The 23597-nt window shown below is 38.6% G+C and overlaps 1 protein-coding gene across 8 annotated transcripts in view; it reads left to right on the top strand.

Moving 5' to 3' along the window:
• The window catches only part of MECOM (MDS1 and EVI1 complex locus), a 566851-nt gene that overhangs the window by 254592 nt on the left and 288662 nt on the right, over positions 1–23597 (top strand). The window lies entirely within an intron of this gene.

Here is a 23597-nt window from a genome sequence, read left to right as displayed (position 1 = left end):
TCTTTAAAGATGCACAGCTAATCAGAAGAAAAACCCAAACAGTTAAGTGTATGTATGAAGTGAGTAAACATGATTGTAAAGTATGGGCAGTGGTACCAAGCTATGGCTCAGGAAGTCTTTCCAAGCTAACACAATCTTCACCATATTCTACATACCTCTAAATTCAATTGACATTTTCTTATTCTTATGCAAAGAACTCAAAACAAAACTTCAACCCATTCTCCCTACCCTTGTCTAATCAGAGTCATTTTCTTAAGCTCCTCTGATGTAAAGTTTTAGAGCTACCTCTGAGAAGTATGACTAACTTTTTCTAATTTATTTATTGGAGGTTTTGAGAGATTTTAAGAATTCAAGAGGTAGGATATTTGGGGGTTGGAGGAGAGTTAGATACCCAAGCATTGAAAATTGGATCATGGTAAGCATTAAAGAGGACCAAAAGGTTATATTCTTTGCTGCAAGTACACCAACTATATTTCTAAATATGACTGATCTGTGGAGTTTTATAGACATTTATGGTACTATTCATTCAGTCTGTATTGACCTGGAACATTCCAAGAGGCCTATGACAGTCACTGAACCCTTGTTCTGCAAGACTCAGACTTTCTTCCCACTGTACAAGCTGTAACCTTACAGGGCAAAAAATGACCGAGTCAAAAACTCCCAACATAATTAAATTTAGTAGTACTGTATTTTTCTGTTTTGTAGCCTTCATTATTACAACATATACAATTCAGTTCTGCGTGTAGAGATCTAGTCATGATATTATTAATCTGTTATGAACAAATTCTATCATTGTGCCTTTCCCTTATATAATGATATCTCTTGGAGACCTTTGTGATTTAAGAAAGATCTAAAGAGTTACAGAGACAGAGACAGCCATAGAGAGAGACGTGAGAGAGAGAGAGAGGAGACTAGACAATAAAGAAGAAAGCTTTCTGACCATACTGTCTAGCAGAGCAAGAGAACGTTAGAAAAGCTGTGACCTGAAAGCCTTCGTAAACTGTTATCTTCCCCTGGGAGAAGCTGGAGTGGCCATTCCACTGAGCTATAACTCTGGGTGTTCATTAAAAATTCATTCAGGGCTAAATCATATCACTGAACAATGAGTGTGGAGGCCCAGATCTGTGTGTCAGAGACAGGAGGCCGTATCAGGGCCAGGTTCTTTATGTAGTGGGGTCTGTGTCAGGCAGACAAGGGGAATGAGAGGTTTCCTTGGAGGCTTTTGTGAAGCTCTGTGCTTCTTCTGGGGGCTCGATTAGAATAATCAGCAGCCTTGGGAAATTCACACGGTTTTGGTGGGGCTGTGATCCATCATCATCCATCATACTTATGCGCTGGGTGACTAAGGAGCCAAATACCAGGCTGGCGGGGTGGCCAGAGCCCCGCGCTCTGCGTGGAGCTCTCCGGTCTGGGGCAGGGCTCCAGGAAGCCGGGCAGTGGGAGGGGAGCAGGAGGCTGCCAGGGAGCTAGCCCTCCCGGCAGCCTGCACTTGGGGGGGTCCCTCCTCCAGCAGCCCCCAAAGGCGGCGGGCTAGGAGCAGGAAGTAACTGTACAGCACTTGGGAAGATTTGTGCATTGTTTGCTTTGGATTTCCTCAGCTTAATTGGTGTTTGGCTGGGTTTGGAGTTTATTTCTAATTTATTTTGAGTTTTTGTTTGTTTGCAGGCTTTAACAATTTTGACAAAACTCTCTGGACTGTTTGTTGTCTGACCTTCCTTCTGTGTGCATTTGCATCGTGGGAAGGATTGGGTTTTGTCACGTCAAAGAAAGAAGGACTGTGGGGTGTGTTGTATGTGTGTGTGTTTTAGGGGGAGACAGTCAATAAAACCCTCGCTATATATCCCTTGTATCTTTTTTTTTCTTTCAAATGCTCTCTAACCTAGGAAGAAATGTGGTTTTTGATTATTTAAAAAAAATGTTTCAAAACTCCAGAATCAGGAGAATTCTCATAGTTCTATAGAAAAGCATTTATTGCAATATGATCTCAGGGCCAGTCTGCTAGAGAGTCCTATGTAAGATTGGGGTGCTCAGTAAAGACTAAATTGGCCTCTCAGTTCCCAAGCAAAGCACTTTGGCAGCCAAGAATGTAAATTTTACCCATTTTCCATTTTCTCAAGAAACTAGGGAGAGAGTCAAATCTAGGTATATGTACACATTATTACCAATTATATCCAATATAACCATAAATCCCAATTTTATGTCTACCAGTTAAAATTAAAATTTGCCTTCTTCTGTTTCAGGGGGTTAACTCTCAAAAGCAAAAAAAAAAAAAAAAGGAAAAATCTCTTTTTTAAAATCTGTGTCTTAATCACTCAGGATTATGTAAATTAATATAGAATCCCTGCTATCTTGTTTTTATTTTACTTCGTATTATTTTATTCACTTTTGATGGCATCAAATCGTAAACACATGCCTCCCTAAAAGAGGTTTATTTCCATTCTCTTTTGGATGGTGCAAATAAGTCCATAAAACAAATAGATGTCTTCTAGTTCATTCTTCCTTCTTTTATCCTTATTAACATAAAAATCCAAAGCAGAATGTCTAGAAGTATATTGCAATTTGACAGGGTTTGCTTTGTGTGTCTAAGAGAAAATATGACTAGTAAAAAACGAAATAGACAGATATACATATGTGCACGCAATGCAAAAAAAGGAAGTAGACATATACATATGTGCACGTGATGCTATTTTATTGGTATCTGTTGCACCCATTGCAATGAGACTCCTGGGATGTTGGACCGAAATTAAAATAATCGTAAATAATGTCAAACAATAATAAATAAAACCCAACTCTCAGCCTCTCCCTCTTTTCCCTTTGCTCTTTTCTTTTACTAAGAAAATACGCCATTAAATAATATCAAACAGATCAGCAACTTCTGGGGAAGGAGGCACCTGGGCTGAGGGACATGTGAACTGAGGACCACCCCCTGCCCCCATATGCTTGGAGTTTTGGAGTTCTGGGCAGAGGGCGAGAAGGGAAGGGCAATGGGTGGAGAATGTAGATTTGCAAGATTTTTTGTGTATTCACTTACCGCGTTTTTAAATTTATCTTAATACATTAGATTTATTGACATTAAACTATTTCTTTTTCTCAAAATCCTCAAGTGTGGGTGCAAAATTACATCTAAGTCGAATTTGCCTGATAAATTTCTGTCAAAACCATGAGATAAGGAGTTGTTTTGGAGCTTTTTGCATGGAATTCCATCTCAAGCAACATTGAGCAAGGAAGGGGTTGTATATCTGGCAAGCACCTTGTGAAGCCAAGTACCTGAGCTAGGATTACCAGGATATACTGAATAACTTAAAGTGTAGGAACTTAAGAGTGATCAACATTAAAAGTATAGTTACTAATTTGAAGGAATGAGGCTTCGTATGGTATCCACATTCCTTAAGAGTCTGCTGGACCTAGTGAAGATAACTTTGAATGCCTTACCTGGCATTTTCTCTATTTGTACCTGCAAGAATGACATTTTTTCCCTCCTGTCTCTGTGCTGACCTTTGATCTTCATGGAATCTTACATCAAGGGAAAAGTCCCTTGGTTCCACTGTGACTTCACTCTCTAGGTACCCAGAGTTCTCTTGTTGTCTCCTGACCTCCCAAGGCTCCTATTCCAGTGTTTGGCATCCCAGCCTCTGTCTTCTCATCTTCCATATGTGTGCCATCTCTCAGAGTGGCAGACTCTACTGATCACTGGTAAACTAACTCATGATGTAGTATATTGGTTCATCAGGGTTATTTTATGTCCTTCCCCACTCCTTCACCAGATTCTCTCAATTTTACTTCCCAAATCTCTCTCTCTCTCTCTCTCTCTCTCTCTCTCTCATTCTTCATCCTCCACTATCACTGTCATTTTAAAAAAGGCTTTGCGGTCTTTCTCATGGTTTATTGAAATAGCTCCTGACTGGTTCAGCTGCCTTCTACGTCATCCCTCTTAAACGTCTCCTGTTCTTTGAGTCAGAGCGATCGTCCTAAAACGCAGCTCCGATCTTTCCATTCTCCCCCCTGAGACTCTCCACTAGCACCACATTCATAATAGGAGAAAGGTCCGATCTCTAGAACATGGCATAGAGGTCTTTGACTCTCTGGCTGCTCATTGCTTTTTCCTTCACTTCTCTATCTACCTCCTTTCCCACTGTAAATCAGGTGACTCTGAGAAACCCTTAGTCTCATGCCCATACTAAGCTGGGCACACTTTAAACTATGCTCCTTCTTCTTCCTGGAATGGTCTTTCTTCTCTTGCCTTTTCTCTGGGAAGCTCCTTTGAAACTATCTTTATTCTTTCACACCCTTCTTAGGTGTCACCCTCCCTGGGCAGCCTTTCCGAACCTTTCTCACCCTCTGAATGAATTCCTTTCTCTTCTGCACCTTGTACATAGTTGGTTGATCATGGGTACTATATTTTATTTGCACAGCTTCCTTCTCTCCTGGACTGTGGCTCTTTGAGGCCAGGAATGAGGTCAGTCATTTGGGCTTCTAGAGTGCAAACTCAGTGTCTGTGTGGCCCATAGGATATTTTTAAATGCATCTTGAAAGAAACAAACTATCAATAGTCAGGAGGACTCTCCTTAACCCAAAGGACTGATGCTTAATTGCAGGGAGGGTCTCAGGTATGAGAGCAGGTTGGGTCAGGAATGTATTTTTGGGGTGGGGGACATAGCTTAAGACAGGCCTTGGTCTGCCACATCCACAGGAGCTGGGTGGGGAGACCGCGTGTGCATCACGTGTTGTCTGGGGTTTGGCAGAGTGGAGACATCAGTGCTGATGGTGCCCAGATCCCCACACTTAACAGCAGATCCCATAGGTTATTAAAGCTGAGAGCCTAGCTAGGAAGATTAGCTGGAGGAAGTGCTTTAGCCATGGAAAGTCGCTTGATTAGTGCCTCAGACATTGCATGGCACCGTGGTGTTGGGTTTCCATCTGAACCATTAGTCAGATATTTGAGATCGGGAGCTTCGGTTCTAACCTGACATTGCATTTGATTTCTCAAATCCATGCATCAGAAATGGGCCTTGCTCACTTCTCTCAGACCGCATTTCCCGGCAGTGAGTTTTGTATCCTTGGTGTTTGGACATTTGAAAAGGATGCTGAGAATTAACCCATATGGTGTTTGTTTAGGTGGGGGATCCTAAATAGCTTCTTGTACAGAGAGAACACAGTAGCAAATATATTTTTACAATAATGTGTTTTAAATCAAAAGGGCTCCATATTTTTCCCTGTGTTTGAATGTGACATTCTTGATCATTCCAGACCCACCTGTCTGAGAACACAGGAATCAAAAACAGGAGTCACTCTCAAATTTCACCTCTATTTAATCCATCACAGGAACATACTGGCTTTTCACTGTATATATAGAAAAAACCACATTAGGACATTTAAACAAAGTGACACAGATCATCAGCAGATCAACCGGGAATGACGGCTCAATCAAACAAATGTATGTTGAGAATTTCCACAGGGCAGCTCTCACAGCAGCGAAGCCAAATTTGTTTAGTATACATGAGTTAGCTGCTTAGGAGCATTCGCTATGCTGCATGCCAGATGATGACTTTTCTAGGTAAACATCCATTTAGCAGCATATACCCATCCATGAAAGTGTTGGCGTGATTTTGATCCATTCTCCTGGACTCCTGAAATTATGACTTCATTCCACGGGCAGCCAAGTACCCAACCCACACATGCACCATTTAGGATAAAAATAAAAGGGGATGGGCAAGCTATACACTTATTTCGAAATGTAATATAACCATCCAAAAGGTAGGAGAAACTCCATAAAATTGACAGGCCATTTCACTTTTCTGACAAGCAATAAAGCAAGCATCATTAAAATGGATGTCAAATTACAGGGCAGGGAAGCAGCAGGGAAAATACTTACCTTGTTCTTGGTATTTGAAATAGAATGTGGCATATTTATCCTACCTCAGTCTAAACTTGGAGACATTCCTTTTTGTGGTAGGGGGTTGGGAGCTTATTTATTAAATTGCAATTTCAGAATCAGATTCCATAAGTAAGAACACTTGGATTCTTCAGAAAAGGGCATTTTAAAATTTGTCTCGTTAATTCTTGTATTTGAGCAATTTATTTATTTTTTTAAAGGTGTCACTTGAAGAATAGAGGACTCTATTGAGCACAGTCTTTAAGCTCAGAACAAAAGAGCCAAGTGTTTATTAAAAAAACACAGAAACAAAACCCAAAACTTTCTGGTAGAATTTTCAAACTCTGTGCTTACTCTCACTGGCTGTTGTGAAATCCAGCTTGTGTTGTGTAAAGTTCAGCTCAGTGCTCTAGTTTATTAACCAAAAGCCTCTCTTTCTGATTCTCTTCAACTGGGGAATTCTCAATTTGCGGGGCGGGGCGGGGGTGGATATTTTCAAACAGAAAGCTTGAGAATTCCCTTTTTGGATCAAGGGGTAATTGTATGAAATTTATTGGAAAAGATTATTGTTTCCAAACTTTAACCTCCTCTGCAAGAGCACTTGGCAATTATCACCTACTTGAGCAAGTATTCTGAATGCTTAATAGTTTAGAAATCCTCTAAAAAATACCTCTTTTCCAGTGGTGGCAATGACTTTTGTGGGTAATAGCTTCCTTTAAAATCTGCTTAAGATACAGAGCTGGGTGAGCTACAAAGTACAGCTTCTAAAGATAAAAGTCCTCATAACTAGCATTTTCTAAAGTTGGTTCAATTTGAATTTGAGCAGCTACTATATTCACAGCACTGGAGGAGGGTATAAAGATAATTGAGACATAGCCCTTGCCCTCAGGTAGCTGAAAATCAAAACGGGGAAATAGACATGAAAACAACTAACTATAATAGCACCAGGGTAAATGACAGAAGAATACATCCTGAGGTACATTTTATATTCTCTGGGATACAAAAAGGAAGGCGCTCACTCTGCTTGGGGAGGTGGTGGACATGTAGACTGGAAACCCTTAGCAGATGAGATGACATCTAACCTGGATCTGAAAGAGTTTCAATGTATAAATCTTGAGTGTTGTGTCCTCTGTGAGGCCCTCCCTATCTAAAGTAGTCACCCACCACATTTCTAACTGCTTAATTTTCTCCTCAGCACCTAAGATTCTCTCACATTGTCCAGCTATGCGTTGGTTCCTTTCTCCCTCTACCCACCAGGCTGTAAGGTTCTTGAGATCAGGGGCATTGCTGGTTTTGCTCACTGCTCCATCCCTTGCTCTCAGAGCAGCAGTAGGCTTCGCTAGGGAGCAGTGTGATGGAGAATGAGGAAAGGACATTCAAGAACAGAAGGTTGTCAAGGAAAACAACACAGAGAAACCAAACTCTACACTCATGAACGTGAAATAGACTATTGTGGCTAGATTATAAGATGCATTAAAGGCATAAGATGGGCAAATTGGTTATGACCAATCATGAAAGAATTTTCTGAGGTCTCCAGAAAGCTGTGACCAATTTTTGAGAAGAAAATTGATGAGCTCTAACCCTCCAAAATCTTTCTAAAATGAGTGTCAATCTTGACCCAGGATAAAACTTTCTTGGGAGAATGATGCACCTTTAGCACCCTATAGGCATCCAGGAACGCAGTTGTCTTAGACGTTCTTCAATCCCTTTATCCAGGTCTTAAGATGGTATGTGGGGAATTTTTATATTTTTATTATTAATGTGCCCCCAAATGTGGATAAATTGGAGGCCATCATTAAATCTATAAAGAAAACATTGATGTAAGTGCACACAGAGCTTTAGTGAATTGAGTTCAGGACAGAATAATCTTAGAGCAAGTGGGGATTTGTTATAAACAGAATATTTTGTTTAAATATAAATAAAAAATAAGAACAATAACCTGCCATGTTCCCACACATACATTTTACATAGTTCCAAGAATGCTGTTTATCAAAGTAGCTCCCAGGTATTGGGATGAACCAGAAGCTTTCAAAGTGTTGATTGATCACTCTTTGCTAGCAGTTCACCAGGCTTACACAGCTACTCCAAAATCAACAGCCTGGAAGAAAATTATACAAGGTTTGGAACAAAGGCTGGAATGTTACGTTAGCAGCTGCCTTACATTGCAGTAAATATGTCAATTAATATTCATAAATGTCTAGAGGCATGATCTAGTAAGAGTACAGAATAAGCTGCATATGACAATTTAATTTTCTACCCCAAAGGAACCCTGGCTACTCCTCACTTTCGCATAATAGAACTCTGAGAGAACTCTGGGTGGGTTTGCCCGTCTTCCTACTACTGAACTTCTTAAAAGTCTTGGGAATGTTATCAGGGTATTGTGAGGTATTTACATCCCAAGTGTACCTGTTTCCATCTTCATCCATCAGCTGAGACTTAAGAGGTGTTTTTGGATGTTCACCAATTACACCCTAGTAATGAAAAGACAGCAAGAAAGTTCTTCGTGTTCTTTTATTGTATTCTTTTATCTTTCAAGGCACATGTTCTTTTTGAAGTGTTGAAATGGGATATTTGTGGGAGGAATTGAACTGCCCTACCCAGGAGATAGGAGAAGAGATAAATTAATCCCATGACTTTTTCTTCTGTGCATTTTGGGCTAAAATCATGGGAAAAGTTTATCATTTCCCATTATCAAATATTGCTTATTGCTCGTTGGCCAGTAATGCCTCCTCTAACCATACTCAGTCCAGGCTATTTCCTGCATCATCACACAGCTCTTGGCAGAAGAACTCATCTTTTTGTACCATGTCAATGACCACATTGATCTTTTCACATTTGGTTTCAACAAGTGTCTATTGAGAGATTATTGCTAGGGGAGTGGTAGAGAATGAATCATTCACGAACCATTTCATTACCTTTTGTTATCTGAATGCAGGTGGATCTGAAAGACACTGACCTTTAAGAACTGTCACTTAAGACCTAGAGACGAGAGAATCTTTCCTAATAATAATGATATTGACTTTTGGCATTCACAGTTTCCTCTAAAGTATACGAAAGATGCTCAAATGAATGATTCCTTCTGATTTGTACTGTAATTTTTTGTCACAAGTATATTAAAAACCTGTGTTGTCTAATAGAAATATAACTGAGAACCACATATTAATTAAAAAATATCTGGTAGCTCCATTAAAACAGGTAAAAAGAAACAGGGAGACTTAATCTTACTAGTATCTCTTACTTAACCCACTGTATCCCAAATTGTATCCTTTCTGTATGTCATCAATATACAAAAACTATCAACTAGATATTTTACAGTTTTTGTACCAAGTTTTAAAAACCTGGTGTATAATTTTAACTTACAGCTCCTATTGATTTGGAGTAGCCTCATTTCAAAGGCTCAGTTGCCACATGTGTCTAGAGGCTCCCATATTGAGCAAATGTCAGATATGGGTAAATAAACTGAGATTCAACTAGATTGAGAGACTTTCCCAGGGCCACATACCTAGTGAGGTGGACTTGAATCCCATGTGGTCTTCTGGTTTAAACAGGAATTGGCTTGGGGCTGTGGTTTACAGTTTATCTGAATTTACTTGTGATATTGTGGGTTGAGGCTATATACTAGGAAGCTGGAGATGTTATGAAGAATGATTCTGTCATATGAACAAGGCTTCTTTATTGCTAGATCTAGAAATGCCATAAAGTTGTACTTTAAAAAATAAGCTCCACGTGAAATTTGGATGCACAGTCTGGTTTGGGATAGCTGCTCTTGTCTCTGAACTCCTTGAAGGCTCATTTCTGTATTTATCTATTCCTATATTTATTCATTCTTTTAAGTATTTATTGACCATTTACCATAGTGCCATAGTGTCTGGTGCTGCAGGCGCACCAGTGAACAAAGCAGACAGGGTCCCTACCCTCGTGAAGCTTACATTCTACAACCTACAAAGTACAGCTGGTTCATAGCAGGTGTTGCAGTAAATGCTGGAGAATCAAATTTAGTTGGCAATATTCGATGTTGGTTTACCAATCTTCCTTCCAGGAGGACTCAGTAAAAATCTCGAGGAAAGGATAAATATATGGTTTACCCAATAGGGATTTTTTGTTTGTCTAGTTTTACTCTTCTTCTAACAAATGTATTTGAAGAGGCTGCAATGTGAGGACACGGTACAAACTCTGAATTGATTCCATTTGGTTAAATTCATCTATTAGGATTTTGAGCATTTGGAGTGTGTGTGTGTGTGTGTGTGTGTGTGTGTGTATGTGTGTGTGTATGTGTGTACAGAAGCATGTGTAGATTCAGCATGCACTTTCCCTTCCTTCAGTGGGACACTTTTACTGTATCCTTAAACAGACGGCAGGCACAATTTGTGTGATGCCTTTTGCAAATATCTGTTAGACTTTCTCAACTCAGAGAAATAAAAAGATTCCATTCACTACTTCTAGCACAACTAGTTTGCTTTGTCTGACATTTTTTTTTTTTTGCGGTACGCGGGCCTCTCACTGCTGTGGCCTCTCCCGTTGCGGCGCACAGGCTCCGGACGCGCAGGCTCCGGACGCGCAGGCTCCGGACGCGCAGGCTCAGCGGTCATGGCTCACGGACCCAGCCGCTCCGCGGCATGTGGGATCTTCCCGGACCGGGGCACGAACCCGTGTCCCCTGCATCGGCAGGCGGACTCTCAACCACTGTGCAACCAGGGAAGCCCTGTCTGACATTTCTGAGTCATGAACTACACATTAAATTATTATCATGACCTAGAAACTTTGGCAGGGGGTTTCTACAGTACATTAGGCGCCATGCTCCCTGCTCTCATCACCTTATAGTCCAGAAGAACTTTGGTGGAGGTGTGCTTTCATAAACTTTACTACTTGGGCTCACTTGAATTTGGGGTGGGCAAATTGCCTGATCCTTTTATGACTCACCACATATTTACACAAGTTTTTTGTTTGTTTGTTTTTTGTATGTGTTTTGACTTGATGTAAATAATGCTGTTTTGGAAAGAATTTATAATGCACCCCTTTTATACCTAGAAGAAAGAAAGTCTGCTCAGCTGGTTTTTCTTTAGCCAAGTATTTTCATTTGACCCTTCTAAGCTGGCTAAACTTTGAAGGCAAATGCAGATATACCCTACTGTTCGAAATGGTGTAGAGTTTTAGGAGGGTTAATTTAAAAATTCATAAATCCTTTGCACTATTCAAATGAATGACCTGTAACCTTTTTTTGCCAGGTGACTTCTTTTGACTTAACTATGTCCAAATAAATGTGTTTATTTAGGAAAGCTCACTGCTACCAAAAACTGACATGCTAAGCATCTGCTATGGCTCATAATATGTATGAGAGATGTGGACCACCCTCTGTTTTCTCATTATGCCAAATAATGGAAAGTGGAAATCACTCTAATCCTTTCTTCTGTGTCTGCTGTACCTCTGTGAATATGATAAACTCAATCCAATTAAAAGTCATTACCTCTCCAAGGCTCAGCCGCAGTCTATAACCTTTTGTTTCACAATTCTCTCAATTATCTGTCTTTATCACAGGTAGAATTTTTAGCCATCTGCCACTTCAGTTTTCTCTTAAAAAAGAGGAAATCACTTTTAGTGTTTATTATTGTAGTTCTTGTTTTCTATACCATTCACTTGACTCTATTCATTGCAGCTTTGTATTATACAAGTTAATTCTTCCTGGGCATTTGTCTTACCTCCCTGACTAGATTATAAGTTCTTTGAAATCAGCAATTTCACTTTATTCTTTTTATTGTGACCCCCCACGTGGTGCTTTGCATATAAAAGTCTTGTTGACTAAATAATTAACGGTCTGTGGTATGTGTTGGATCATAGTCGCTAAGATCTAATAGTGGTGATGAGTATTAAAAAGTTGAGTGAAGTAGATAGAGTAATACAACAGGGAGAGCAACAAAAACAACAAAAATAAAAACAGCACGAAGCTTGTTAAGTTATTGCATAATTATTTCATATGCTTTAGGAATCTCTCCTGCCCCCAGAGGATTTTCTTAACATTATATACTTTTGATAGAATTACAGTATTTCCAATTTTTCCTTTCAAGCAGTCATAGTTTATATACGTTTACATGGACTGATGAACAATATATTTGAATCAATAAGCGTCTTACATGTTTAGATGAGTACACTGATGATTTTCTAGCTTCTTTAGCTCTGAGATTCTACAATGCTATGAAAAAATGGATATTGCAATCAGTTATTTCATCAGTCAAGCAACATGATTCCAAAAGATTTTAACTTAACTATATTTAACAGCTCAACTATTAACTTAGCTATACTCAACAGCTATAACCTATTTAAAAAGCAGTTTGTTAAAGAAGATTTATTGGAATGAATCCATAAAATGATCAGCAAAAGCATAAAACAAAATCACTGAGATTTTGCTTATTCTGGAGAATAATACCTGGATCGAAGTAAGAGTCATTTTAGATAATGTTGATATAAGTAGGCAACACAATATTTTATGTATATACTACGAAATATGAAGTTACAAATATTTGTAACAGGTTTTGGGTATTCCTCTTTCGCAAAGCACCTTGATGAATAGATTCTTTTTTTGAGATTTTTTTCCACCACATAAATACAGCTCTCAAATTTATTTTGCTATTTTTGCTTTTAGTTAAGTTACTTTGACCATCATAGGCATATGTGGATATTATTTGGGAAAGGAACATCATCTTTGAATAGTGTGGGACACCAGAAAATAGTAGTGCTGCCGTTTTCTCTGACAACTGTTGCTTTAAATTGGAGACTCCAGGGTGATCCGGCCGGGCTTCCCTCTGCATACAGCACTGTTCTGAGGTCAAGCAGAACTACCTCTGGTCTGTTTAGCACAACTTTCAATTCAAACTGGAAGGTAAATGCTGTGGTTTGGGCCATTTATAGGCTGGTGGGAGTTTCACTGGCATCCCAGCAGTCCCACCTGGTTCACAGGAGAACTTCTAGTTTTTTTGCAGTGAAGTAGACCATGCAGAAATACATTTTTACTAGTTACATGACAGGGAAACCATCCACTTCTCCATGTAGTTTTCTTCTTGGCTTATTTTGTAATAGAAATGTGGGCAATGCTGTTTTAGAACCTGTTCATTTCATCATTTTGAGTTATTTAGAAGCCGTGAGAGTAAATCATCCCTTTTTTTTTAAGTTGATGCAATTAAAAGAATTTTAAAAAAATTTTTATTTACTTATTTATTTTTTGGCTACATTGGGTCTCAGTTGCAGCACACGGAATCTTCGTTGAGGCATGCGGGATTTTTTGTTGTGGTGTGCGGGCTTCTCTCTAGTTGTGACGTGTGGATTTTCTCTCTCTAGTTGTGGCGCCCGGGGTCCAGGGCACGTGGGCTCTGTAGTTTGCGGCACGCGGGCTCTCTAGTTGAGGCGCGCGAGCTCAGTAGTTGTGGTGCGCGGGCTTAGTTGCCCCGCGGTATGTGGGATCTTAGTTCCCCAACCAGGGATCAAACCCACATCCCCTGCATTGGAAAGCGGATTCTTTACCACTGTACCACTGGGGAAGTCCCAGTCATCCCTTATTTGATCCTTATGTTACTGTGAAGAACGTGGTGATTCTAAGAAATGAATGTGAATGACAACTGCATTTCCACCAAGAATTGAAAGAAGAGATTTATTCTTGTTTTTTTCCATTTTTTATTGAGGTAAAATTGACGTATAACATTATATTAGTTTCAGGTGTACTAATTTGATATTTGTGTGTATTGCAAAGTAATTGTTACAGTAAGTCTAGTTAACATTTTCACCATACCTAATTACAAATTCTTTTTGTAATGAGAACTTTTAAGATCTACTCTCTTAGCAACTTTCAAATATGCAATACAGTATTATTCATTATAGTCACCATGCTGTACATTACGTCACCATGACTTACTTATTTTTTAACTGGAAGTTTGCACCTTTTGACCCCCTTTACCCATTTCACCTAATTCTGTAGATTGGCATGCCCAATTGCAGTTACTTATATTCAACTCTTAACAGCCATCACTCTTCCTAACCTCATTTTAGATCTTATTTTATTGCATAGTCATATACCTGTTACCATCTCTGTCTTCACTACTCAACTCTAAGTTTCTTGAGGGCAGAAGTTTGATTTTATTCAACTCTATACCTAGCCATAGCAACTTTCACAGTTCCAGGCACAGAATGGTACCAAATCAATGTTTTGGGGTGGATAAATGACTAAGTCTGAGAAGTAGCATCTTGGGCAAAGAGTATCACCCCAACACTTCAATCATCTAATTCCTCTCCTAATGCTAGGAAAGAATTGAAATCTGGGCACTTTTGTAGTCTATCTACCCGCAAAATTTCAATTGGAATGTGTGACTGAAGCAGTCACACAAAACTGGTGAAGTCTGGGACATCTGTTTAATACTTAACTTTCATAGTATGGAGCCCACCAAAGATTTTGACAGTCAAATGTATATTTATTCCACAGGAAACGTTATCAACCAGTGCAAAAGTTTACTGGCACTAGCTGGTGATATAATGGGTAGTTTAAATCCTGCTAACTGCAAATAATTTTTCAACAGTGTTTATGATTGTGGTAGAGTTTAGTGAGGCAAAAGTACAGATAACATAAATATTTCGACAAAAGCCGATTGTACTGGAGCCATGAGTAAATTAGACCCAGTTTGTAAATAAATTTAGTTTTTTGCCAGCAAACATTTATAATTCTCTCGCTGCAAACGATAGTAATTTATATAGAAGAGGTCCTGAATGCCTTTCTCTAAAAGTCAGTTCTCATTAGGAGGCAGTGCCTGGTGCCCATCAAGTGTCTTAGACTGTGTGACTCAATTAGACTTGAAGGATACTGTACAGACCACCTAATGCTACTAGTTATTGTACATGTTGATAATGACAATTTCCAGAGACCATACATAGTTTGGTAGTCTATGAAGTTGTAATATTATATCATTCCCTTAAATACCTAGCTTGTGTTACCACTTAGCAATGTTGAAATTACCCCTTCTCAAATCATAAGTGCTATTTAGTGTATGTATACACATATACATGCTACATCTGTTCATATTTTTCCTGAAAACATTTTTTATCTAAGTGTATAATGTTTTCTCAAATTATAAAAAACCCTTTCTTTATGTTTTTCAGTGACACTCCATCCATCCCCATGGTTTTGAATGATTTTACGTTTAATATGATGTAGTGTTGGGAAACTCCATATGGGGGCTTTTAGAGTTTGAAATAGGGGCAGAAAATTGCACTCCTTGGAATCATCTAAACTTATTTTACACTGAAGATACTGTATTTGCAATGGGGCGAGAGTCCAAGCTGAAATCAGCTAAATCAAGGAATTTCCCCACAGAATCACTTTAAGATCATACGTTGTTGTCCTTGTTACCAAGCCTTGTGAGAACAAGGAACATTGTTCACTTTCAAATAAAACCTAATTTTGAGACTAACACAATTTCATTCTTTTGGGCACTCTCTGCTCCTTATCAAACTCAGAGTGTGGTTAGGTTAGCGTTCTATGGCTTGTTCACATTCCTTTTTATCGGCAAGCCATTGCTACAACTCCCTCTTCTGCCAGACATGCATAATTATTTTCTTTTCTTTATGTAGGACTCCTGGCTATAAGAAAGCTCTTCTGTTTTGTAGCAACAGGGAAGGGTCTGCATCAAGTTAGCTGTGACAATGAACTTGAACTTATATTTACACTGTTTATTCAGTTCTCCTGCACACCTATCTTTGTTTATTATATAGTAGAAAGTGGAGGGCAATCTCATTTACTTTTTGATCTTCATCTTTGAGGGTTGTTTTGAATATTTTTACCTAGTTTATGTTAGAATTCAGTCTCCTTGTTACAAAATACACTCCCTGCTCCTTCCTTTAACTTGTAGCTCCTGAGTTTTGGTCTCTCCTTTGGAGGCAGCAAGGATCTCTGCCAAAAGCCACCAAGCCACACTTAGGTAATTATAATAAACAAGTTGGGGCTCTCATTTCACATGCAGAGCTGGATGAAGCAGCTCTGTGGTCAGAGGGATCCCAGTTGCTCCTCTGTTAGCAATGGCACATTAATGCACCCTCATGCTCTCCTCCCCAGCTTTAAACACTTTTTTTTTTTTAAAGGAAGCAAATCAGGTCACTCTTTAGCATGTGAAGGGCTGCAGCTTTCTTCTGAAACCACCATCAACAACATAAACAAATTAGAGGTAGTAAACCACACATTCTGCCCACACGTAAACCACAGTCCTCACCAGAGGGCAGTCTACTTAATGTGAGAATAACAGCCCAGTTTTATAAGCCTCTACTGGGAATAAATTCCAGTTTTACTGGTTAGAACAAAGTTGGGCAGCCAGAGTACAGTCTCTCCTAGGTTACATGTTGGGAGAGACCAAACCAATTCTCAAAGTGTCTTTCCAGGAAATATATTTTATAAGCTTCTGGTATACCAAACTTTGACCATCCTTTGGTTTTCATTATGTAGAACTGAGATTGCTTGAGTGGAATGGACCTGGGGCTGAACTTGTCCAATGTGCTTATTTTATGGATAAGGAAACAGGGACCCCAAAAGCTATGAGTCTCAAGCTCTGAGGTTACTCTGGGCAGTGAAGACTTATCGCGGAATCCGGACCTCCACGTCAGGGCTTGTGCCACTCCTGCTTTTCCTGAGTGCAGACGGCATAGTTTACAAATCCCCCAACTTGACCCATATGGGAGTTATAAAATATTCCCTATACCTTCCTGATGCTGATATGCTTCCTTTCCTGACAATGGTTGGTCCTCAACTAATGTGTCCAGCCCTAAACTAATGTGTTCCGTCATCAGTAAATTCCTGCCTGTGATAGTCTTTTCTTAAATACCTGTTTAAACAGTAATTTAGATAAGAGTGTCCCATTTGTGTGCAACAGGAAATGCCTGCCTTCTTTTAGATATGCTGGCAAATAATTACTGTAGATATGGCTTGAATACTGAAAGGCTGTACTCTGGTCATTTCAGACTGCCTGAGAGTAACCACCCAGTCTGCTGCGACATAATTTCAGGGCATTTCTATTTTACTCTAAATGAATCTGAAGGAAAATCACTTTGGGGATATAAAAAGCTTATGAGAAAAGCCATCAGGTCAAAGGTTGCCAAAAGTCTCTTAAAAATTTGTCTTGCTAAAAGAGAGTGGAGGCACATAGTTATAATGTAAAAGAAACAGTATGTGATATGTGATAAGTCTGTTCTTACCTGGTCATTCCAGTGGGTATTGGTGATCGGGTCTCCCTTAACAACAGAATAAGCCAAACATTAACCAGGTCATGTTTTTCCTTGGAGCAGTGCTCACAGAGCTTTAATGTCTTTATTTTAGCTGTTTTAGATTCTGTAAGTAGATACCAAAGGGCTTTACTGGTACCTCAACTATGAATTTTCTGACAATTACTTTCCCTAACCAGTTTTAAAAAACTTAATTCCATCTCTGATGAGGAACTTTTGGAAGTGGCCAAACCCATTTCATAAGAGCTTAGAAGCTACCAGTTTAATTCACAAACCATACTTCTTTAGTGAAATGTCTGTGAAATTCCTAGGAGTGTGGTGAAACTCTTAACCAGATTTAAAACCCCAGGACAAGCAAGGGATATGCCACAATCCCAAGAGAAAGATAAATGTTTGTTCACTGATTTGGTCCTTTACTTTCAACTCCTGTGGTATTTTTTGCCATCTTCCTCGCTTGCCTCCCAACACTCTTTCATAATTTTAGGGTCTTTTTGACAGCCCGTAAACAGAATATTTTTAGGAAACCCTGGGGGAAAAAGTTCCGTAAGGAAGAAATGGAATACTCTGGTACAAGGAAGTAGCAAATACTGGAGGTGCAAGGAAGCTTAGAAGATCACTGAAAAAATTCCATGTGCCAAACCACGTTGATACGTTATTTCACAAAAATAATGGCCTCCAGAGACATGGATTCTACAAATGCAATCCAGTGTCAGCGGATTCCATGAGGTCTACTTTCTTTTCACCCCTCTCTGCTGGAGGCAGCTCACTCTGAAGACCATGTCCATCAGCAGCTTCCATTCTATTAGATGCCTCTATTTTCTCAGCCTGTGCCTCTGGACCCTTTCTACGGTGCTTCAAAGCTAGTTTAAGTCAGTTTTCTGGCAATTCGTTTTTCTTACTTTTACTAGTTTCCTTTCGTTGGGATCTTAAATTTCATTATCTGGGGCCATTCTCTCACAGTTTTCTGCTGGCCAGTTCAGAGCCTCCTCCTTTGCTCTGTTTGTGCATCTGGCATGACTTGGGCTCCACCCTTTCCCCAAGCCCAGCGCGCCTTGATTGGTTGCGTTGCTGGTGCACAGAAGAGCTGGCTCCTCTGCTTTCTCGGCAACAGGCCTCGGTCAACGCTCTGGAATTGTCCTAACAAGGGAAGAAGAGCATGTCCGGTTTGAATTTTGGAAGGAAATTGATGTCTTCCCCCTCCCTCCCCGCCCCGCCCCGCCCCGCCCTGCCCTACCGTTAGCAGGCACCAACTCTTGGATTCGTGTTCATGCGCTCACGTCCTACCAGGAGTTCCCCGGTGGGGCTTGAGGTTTGGCAGCGCCTGCTCTGCTCGTGGAGCTGGGCACGCATCCGCAGCTCTCAGCCACGTGTAATCCTTCCTGTCTGCTCTCAAGTTGGGCACAAAGTACTGGCGCTCGGGCCCACCCTCTTCTTTAGTAGCAATTAACCTTTACTACAGAGCTTCCTTTGAAGTTTGCTCATGTTTTTATTACAAAACTGCAATGAGGAACATAATGGGGGGAAATGTCTAAATTTCTGAGTTACCTAATCTGTTCAATTCCCTTGCTGGTCTCCTCCTGGCAGTTGTTTCATGTAGTTTTGATCTCAACCAGTCTGCCTGAGATTTCAAACCATGTTTCTGTCTCAGCCTATTTTTAAGATTAGTGAGCACACAAGCACACTACAAATGCACATGGATGTGTCTATTATATGCGTATGTGTGTACAGCTGAGTATATAGAACAGATTTCTTATTTAATGTCTAAGGAAATTTGTCTTAGAGTCAAACTACATATATATGCTTTTAATGTTAATATTAAACTCTATTTAGTTGCTAAATATTTTCTATCATGTGAAGAAGAGTAGAGAGGAAAATTATTTATGTTAGTATCACTAATGATAATGCTGAGTGATAAGTATTATATGACAGGTACGGAATGCTATTAATGGTGAAACTCAGGATTTTGAATGGCATCTGCCCAGAAGATTTGCAGTTAAACTAGGCAGAGGGGCCAAGTTAAACAAATGGTGAGTTATGTAAAACCCACAAAAAGAGAAGGCATTTTAGGCCAGCCTTGCAAATAAGAACCAAAGAATTATGAGTGAAATGGCATTTTTTTTTCCTAGCCTGCCGTTCACAGGAGCTCAAATAAATGAAATCATTTTTCTCTGCTTTTCACTCAGCAGTAAATCATTGGTAATCCAAGGTTGGTAGGAAAGCAACTATGAAGCTCAAAGAAAATACAAGAGAATCTTTTTTTTTTTTCCCTTAGGATGGGTAAGGACTTTCTAAGAAAAATGTAAAAATCACAAAGGAAAAATAGACTTCATTCCATACAAGTTAAAAAGTTTGTACAACGAAAACCCCATTAAAAAAAACAAATGATAAATGATCTACTGGGGATAGTAGCAAAAACTATATCAAAGGGCTCATTTCTTTATGATTAATAAGACAGACCAATAAAAGCCCAATTAAAGCTGCATTAAAAACAATGAATAACTTGCAAAAGGAGAAATAGAAATGACAAAAATATTTAGTCTTAGTAATCATTGAGATGTGAATTAAAGCAACAATAGATATACAGTCTTTTCCATTGTATTAATAAAATTTAAAAACAAGACATAATAATAAATGCCAGTATGGTTGCTAGAAGTATAAACTGGTATACACCTCTGATAAACAATCTGTCAATACTCACTAAGCTTTCTTCCAGGAATCTAACCTAGGGAAATTAAAATAGATGAAAATAAATATTTATATGAAAGAACGTTCATTTCAGTGGTATTTATGGTATCAGAAAATTAGAAGCAACATAAATAAATACTATGCTAATAGTTCACTTATTATGGATGTATATTATGGAATATTATGTAGCAATTAAATATAGTTTAATATTTTTAAAACCATAAGAAAGTGTTCATATATCAAGTGAAAAGGTGAAAAAATAAACTATTCACATGGTAGGGCCACAATTTTGAAAAAACAAACTTTAAAACGTATCCTTAAAGAAAAAAAGCAAGTTGCCTACAAGTTAAAGGGAGGAGTGGATTTAAACACTTGGGTTCTAGTCTCAGCTGACTTTGTATATACGGATTAGCGTCCTTGAGTATCAGGTTACACATTTGCAAAATGGAAGGTTATTCTTCTCACCATAGTTTTCTCATTGGATTGTGAGAAAACATAGATACATCTGTAGAAGTTATTATTATCAGTATTATTTCTGCAGTTTCCTCTTTGCAGATTCTGATACGTTTTCAAAATGCGTCTCTTCAAGTGGAAACCTTATGGTAGTTATTCAGAGTCATAGAAATAAATACAGTCTAATACAAGTGTGGCCGCTTTCTTGGTTTCCAGGGATATCAGAACACCTAAAAGTTGAATTGAAGAGTTTGATTTCCAAGAGCATTTCCCAAGTCATTTGCCTCAAATTGAACAATAAGCTTGTCCTTCTGTCCTCCTTCAGTTAATGACACACCTAAAGGATGCAAGAAGCAAATTCCAGTAGCAGGCAGTTCAGATCCAAGAAGTTACAAGGGTTATTTATCTTTATGGGAGCACTGATGTATATAGCACTTCTTACCTGCTACTAACCTGTTGTAAATGTGTCCAACCTGTCAATATGATAACTGAGCAATGCTTTAATTAACTGTAGTTACAGCTCAGGGAAAAAATCTACCAATTTTTCCTCAATAACAGAGATTTAATGGAGATATGATAATTGAGTTAGTTTGTCATTTAGATGAAATGTTTTAGGAGCTTTTTGGATAGTTCTTGAGTAATGTACATGGAGACAGTAGTTTACTTTGGTTTATGCAAATATTCAATGCAGTATGATAAACTGCATTTGCTGTTGAAAATTTCATAATGCTAGATTACGTTGAAATATTGTTGCATGTTTTGATACGTAAAACTCAGCAGTTTTATATTTCCATTTTTTGTTACCACAGCCCTTTTTATATTTAATTCAGCTGATACTAGATTAACAGTGGCTTGAAAACAAATTGCCTGAGTTTGCATGTACATTTAACGCCTGCATGTGGATGAATAGGACCGTAAGTCTTTCTCCTGGATTTGCTTGACCTATGTAAGTTGTTCTTTAGGTTTAATTGGATTTTTTTGCTATTGTAAGCAAAATTGCATTCAGGTTTTAAATTCAAATTCTTCTGTGCAGCAGCCTGGGCACACGTGTATTTTGTCACCACAGGAATTAAAATCCAAACTCACTAGTTTAGAAATTATGCATTGGGAAAGTTTGTGGGTAACTCAAAGGCATGGGGTCAGCTATGTCAGGGGGAGGGCCCAGATGGCTTTGTCTCTATCCTTTTTTAAGATTTGAGATCACTCTGATGGAACTGACAGTATGACTAATTTAACCCTTTGAGGCAACAGGGGAGATTTTACTGACCTTTAATGGATAATTACTGGAGGAAATAGTTCTATTCATTTGGAAGCATTTTTGTTTCCTGCTGCTTAAATGGATAAGTCTATAGATTACACAATGTCTTCCAATTTTTAGCACTTCTCAAAAAAACCCAAAATCTTCACATTGATTGATAAATCCCTTTAAGAATCTGTAAAATAACTCTGCATTTGTAGTAATTAAATGTTACAACTCTAGAGATTTTTTTTTATATGTTTTTAGCTGTATCAAGAGTGCTAGTGAACTTTTGGCTCTTAGGTTGAAATGAAAAATCTCCCTGAAGAATAAAATTAGATAGACTTTATCAAAGGTGTTTGGACCCTGAAGTATATTTCTCTGATAGTATTTCTTTGGGGGCATTATTGAAATAGTTTCTTTTGATGTTGGGCTTGGAGAAAAGTTTGTAATCTATAGTGTTCCATTTCTATGGGTTTAAAGATGCTTTTCAGGATCAAAATAATTTCCTATATTTGGTAGAAAAATATTGGTTTGGTTTAGTAGTTCAATAAAATTATACGTTAGGTTGATTATCTATGTAACAAATATTTTTTGAGCACCTTCATGAGGATCACTTGGAGAATTCCTAAGAAGTGTGTTTTGAGTTTTCCCTTTAAGGGTCTATTTCCTAGTTTGGAATAAAAGAATTATTCATATTAAACTCTAGGTAACAATAGGCAGAATTATTTGATCATCAGATTGAGGGAGGAAATTATGTGAGAATTCAAAGAAGGGGGATATTTATGCTAAATGGGATGGCAAAGAGATAAGTTGGGAGTTGACATAGAGAATGACTAGAAGTTGGATGGGCAAAGGGACTGAGATAGGGTAGCCTGGCAGGAAGAACCACTGAGCTCAGAAGTCAGGGATAAGCTTTTTCTGGCCTGGGGGCTCCTACTGAGGAGTGTTGAGATTAAGAGAGAAATAAGATTGCTTTCAAAATGAAAGAGATTCTATTCCAAGCCTAAGAACTCTAGGTTTTACTTGTGGACATTAGGAGTTATTAGAGGCTATTGCACAGGAATGTTGATATGCCAGGAAGAAAAATTCAGCAGCATTGTACAGGCTCAGTGTTGAGGGATACTGGAAAGAGGTTGGCAGTCTGAAGATCCAGTTAGAGGACTGTTAGAAAATTCAGGAATGAAAACATGGATTGAAAGAATGGGATGAAGGTACAAATCTTACAAGAAGAATGGACAGCATTTAATGACTGAATAGACTGAGGATGAAGGAGAGAAAATATCTATGTTATTTTAGAACCTTGAATATGGATAATTGGGGGAAATATTATGTTTAATGGAAATGGGGAAGTGGGCAGGAGACTCGATTTGAGACTAGATGATAATGTGCAAGATTTTGTATATGCTGAACTTGAATGATAATAAGCTTGTTATGTTGAGATCAAATGTCTCATAGGAATAAGTTTGGGTCCTGATTTGGTTCTGTGCTTGGTTTAAATGGCATTATCTCATTGTTTGAATCAAGAACCAAGCACCTCATTAGAAAGATACTTTTGCATGTACAATCACTTTGCACTTCACAAAACTTTAAGAGAAGTCAGTGCTTGATGGACAATTGTTAATAGGTTTTATAGTTAATTAATTTCCATAGAGAATCAGAGAAGGAATTAGGGATAGAACTCAGGTTTTCTACCCTCTAGCTCAATAAACTATCTTGGAAGATTTTACTAATTCATAGAACTGTAGGGTTGGTAGGATCTTAAGGGTCATCTAGTTCATCAACCTAAAGCTACAGTTTCTCCATATCATCATTAATTCATGACTGTCTAGGCTATCTTAGAGCCCCTATGCTGGGGAATTTAAGGTAATCCATTTACCTTTGGATGGGTCTGATTGAAATCTGTCTTCTTGTAATTTTAACCCATTTTTCTTGGTTCCCTCCCTTGAAGGTCTACAAATTGAACAAATTAGGATTGGCTCTCAGTCCATAATCCTAGTGGAATAATCCTAGTGGAATCTTAGTGGAAACATGTTTATTTGCTTTAAGATAACTGAAATCTCCTTCAACTGGTGGGAAATTCAAGCTCAGTCATTATTCTTTATG

Source organism: Lagenorhynchus albirostris, chromosome 5 (genome assembly GCF_949774975.1).
Source record: "Lagenorhynchus albirostris chromosome 5, mLagAlb1.1, whole genome shotgun sequence".
NCBI lineage: Eukaryota > Metazoa > Chordata > Mammalia > Artiodactyla > Delphinidae > Lagenorhynchus > Lagenorhynchus albirostris.
This window is presented reverse-complemented; position numbering and strand designations above follow the sequence as displayed.